The following is a 4196-nucleotide window of genomic DNA, read 5'->3' on the forward strand; positions in this document are numbered from 1 at the left end:
AAGCTAGTAAATATAAAACAAATCCTGCAAATTAAGCAGTAGACATGTATAAGAGTTATAGGCTAAATTGCCTCACCCTCAGAATGTAATTATATTAGGAGAAAAATTCTTTAAAAAAGGTAATTAAGGTTAAATAAGGTCATATGGGTGTATGTGTACAGTATTTAGAAATAGGGCATTTAAAGAAGTAAATTAGTTAGAATGAGGCCAGTAAGGTGGGGCTTGAATCCAAAATGACTAGTGTCTTTATAAGATGAGACAGAGACACCATGGGCATGTGTGTAAAGATAAACCACCAAGTTAAGAGGCAGAAAGAGAGTATACATCTGTAAGCCAAGGAGAGAGGTGTGCAACAGGCCCCATGTGAACCTTAGAGGAAACCAACCCTGTTTGCATCTTAACTTTGAACTTCCCGCTTCTAGAAGTGTGAGAATAAATTTATGTTTTTTAACCCACCCAGTCTATAGTAATTTGCTATGGCAGCCCTAGCAAACTAAGACAAAACAATTCTTATTCAAAAAAGAAATAGTAAAATTAAAATTAAAAAATAAACTAAATAATAATAAAGATATGACATATAAAAGATAATAAGATGCAGCTAAAGCAGGTCTTCAAGGAAAATTCATAACAAAAGTACATTGACTAGAAAACATAAAGTTGAATATTAATAACCAAAGGGTTTTATCTCAAAAACCTAGAAAAATTACAGGAAATCATATGTAATAAATACAGAAAATAAGAAACCACAAAGAGTAGAACAAATGTGATATCTGTATATATATCTCTATCTGTATTTCTATCTCTATCCATCTATCTATATATTAGAGATAATAAACAAGCTAAAATCAGATATTTGAATATGCCAATAAAATTGATAAGCTTTTATCAAGACAGATTAAGAGAAAAAGGCTAAGTGGGAAAAAATTACCAGTCTCAGGAAATAGAAAGTAACATTGTAACAGATCTACAGACCTAAATAGCACAATAATGTCTACTATGAAAAATTTTATGCCCCAAACTGTGACAGTTTAGGTAAAATGGATAAATTCTTTAAGACTGATTGAAGATGAAAAGGAAATCTTAATAATTCAATATATGTTAAAGAAATGGAATCTATCTTTACAAAACTTACAAAAAGAAACCACAGTCAAAAATGACTTTCATATATATGGGAATATTAACACCGAGATTACACAAACATTTCGGAAGAAAATAAATAGAAATATAGATATTTCTCAACTATTTTTATGAGACCAAAATTTTCTTTATATGCAACCCATACAAGGACATTACAAGAAAGATGAATCACAAATATATATATATATATATATATATATAAAATAGAGGATTCACATTTTATAGGTAACTTCTAAAAGAGTATGAAGTTGTGTCACACAAATTGGTGAAGTAGGAAGCTCTAGGGGTCTGTCATTCCACCAAAACAAGTAAACTGAAGAAACGAAAAACAAAAAACTACCAGAATCAACAATTTCAGGACTAATAAACCTGATCTGGCACTTATACAACCAGGGGAGAGCTTGATGAAGGAAAATCTGCTTTTCTTGGATAGGATAACAACATGCATATAGCAGATACCATTCTCCATTTCTCAGTCCTATCATGGCAACAGGAATAGCCACCTGGAGCACCTGACTGGTGCCAGTGTGGTCAGTGGGGACTTTATCCTGTAAAAATTTGGTGTCAGGCATTTGGTTACACTGACAAATTCTTGATGGATGTGAGGGAAAGAGGGAGATTTTACCCTCTGGAGTTGCAGTTGCTTCCCTCTCTTGCATCTATTACAATATTTAAAGATTGGTTAAGATTTACGATTTGGACGACATTTCTTTTTGAGCCAGATATGAATGATAATCTTTGTCAGGTAATTGGTTGACTCAGAGACAACAGAAGAAAAAAAAAATCAGTGTCCACACATAACAAGGAATAAATAGGGTGGTGGTTAATTTTATGTGTCAAGTGGACTGGTCTAAGGGATGCCCAGATGGCTGATAAAACATTGTTTCTGGGTGTGTCTGTTAGGTATTTTCAGAAGAGATTAGCCTTTGAATCAGCAAACCAAGTAAAGAAGATCCACTCACTAATGTGGTCAGGCATTATCCAATCCATTAAGGACACAAAAAGAACAAAAAGGGAAGAAGGGTAAATTTCCTCTCCCTGTTTAAGAGGGGACTTTCATCTCCTCTTGCCCTTGGACATTAGTGCTCTTGTTTTTGGGTTGGCAGACTCAGACCAGGACATATACCATTAAGTCTCCCAGCTGGACTACAACTGTACAACCAGGCCTCCAGCTTGCAGACAGCAGACTGAGGGATTTCTCAGCCTAAATAATTGTGTGAGCCAATCCTTCATAATAAATCTCTTTCTATATATCTATATCTATATCTGTATCTATATCTATATAGCTATAACTATAGCTACAGTTAGATAGATATCTTATTAGATCTGTTTCTCTGAAGAACTTCAGCTAATATGCACAGTTTGCAAAATTAACTTGGAAAAGTCACAAGGGAGGGTGGTAGCACTCAGAGCAAAAAGTAGTAAGCCCTGATGAGTAAGAACATCTGATGTGCAGAGTTACTCATTATAATATTCAGAATGTCCAGTTGTCAACAACAAAAAAAATTAGAAAAAAAAAACAAAAAAAGAGGGAAGTATAGCCCATTTACAGGGACAATAATTTGGCGGAAACCATCCTTGAGGAAACCCAAATGTTGGGATTCCTAGTCAAAAACATTAAATCAACTATCCTAAATATGCTCAATGAGCGAAAGGAATTATTGACAAAGAGCCAAAAAAATGAAAAAATCATGTATGAACAAAATAAAAATGTCAATAATGAAATAGACATTTTAAAAAGGATCACAATATCCAGGGTATGGAAGCAATCTAAGTTTCCATCAATGGATGAATGGATTAAAAAAATGTGTATTATATACACATACATACATACAAACAGTAAAATATGATTGTCTTAAAAGAGAAGGAAATTCTGTCATTTACAACATAGATGAAACTGGAGTGCATTTATAGTAAGTGAAACCCCCCCCCCAACAAAAAGTCCTGCAAGTTATCACTTAAATGTGGAATTCAAAAACAAGGCAAACTCATAGAAACAGAGAGTAGAAAAGTGGTTGCCAGGGGCTGGCAGGGGAGGAAATAGAAAGAGTTGGTAAAAGGGTACAAATTTTCAGTTATAAGATGAAAAATGTCTGAGGATACAAGGTATAACATGGTGACTGTAATTGATAATGCTGTATTTTATAATTCTAATATAATGCTAAGAAAGTAGAACTTAAATGTTTTCACCAAAAAATTAAATATATGACATGACAAATCCTAATCTTGATTTGGGAAATAAGAGTTTCCAGTCAAAATTATGGATTAGTAAGATGGCTGTCAAGACTTGTGCTGGAACCACAGTACTTTCATTGTCCATACTTTGCTGCTTAACTCACTGAGATAGAGGCCAACTTCACATCACCCTTGTGATAGACAGAATAAATATGTCCACATCCTAATACACAGGAACCTTTTAATCTGTTACCTTATATGGAAAAAAGGCCTTTGGAGATGCTATGAAGTTGAGGATCTTGAGATGGTAAGATTTTCCTGGATTGTCTGTGTGGGTCCAATGTAATCACAAGGGTCCTCATAAAAGACCGGTGGGAGGAGGATCAGAGTCCAAGAGGAGCTCTGACAATGAAAACAGAGGCTAGAGGTAAATACACAGATATAGATCTCTCTATATTTGTGTGCGTGTGTGTGTGTGTATATATATATATATATATATATATATATATATGATAGAGAGAAAAAAGAGGATGAACTTTGATGATGCTATGCGGCCTTTGAAGGTGGAGTAAGGGAAGATAAGCCAAAGAAGATGGCTTATCTTCTTGGCCTCTAGATGCTGGCAAGGCAAGGAAATTTATTCTCCCCTCGAACCTCCAGAAGAAATTCAGCCTGCCAATCGACTTCAGACTGCTAAAATCCAGAACTGTAATATGATAATTTTGTTCTATCTTAAGCCACTAAATTTGTGGAATTTGTTACAGCAGCTATAGGAAATTAATACACCCCCTCAACAAGTTTTAGAGTTTCAGTGGATGGTAAACAATTTGAGTAGAAACGAAGCCTGGAGCTAAGAGGGACACTGTCTGTTACAGCCAGCTCTA

This window comes from Physeter macrocephalus, chromosome 1 (genome assembly GCF_002837175.3).
Source record: "Physeter macrocephalus isolate SW-GA chromosome 1, ASM283717v5, whole genome shotgun sequence".
NCBI classification, from domain to species: Eukaryota; Metazoa; Chordata; class Mammalia; order Artiodactyla; family Physeteridae; genus Physeter; species Physeter macrocephalus.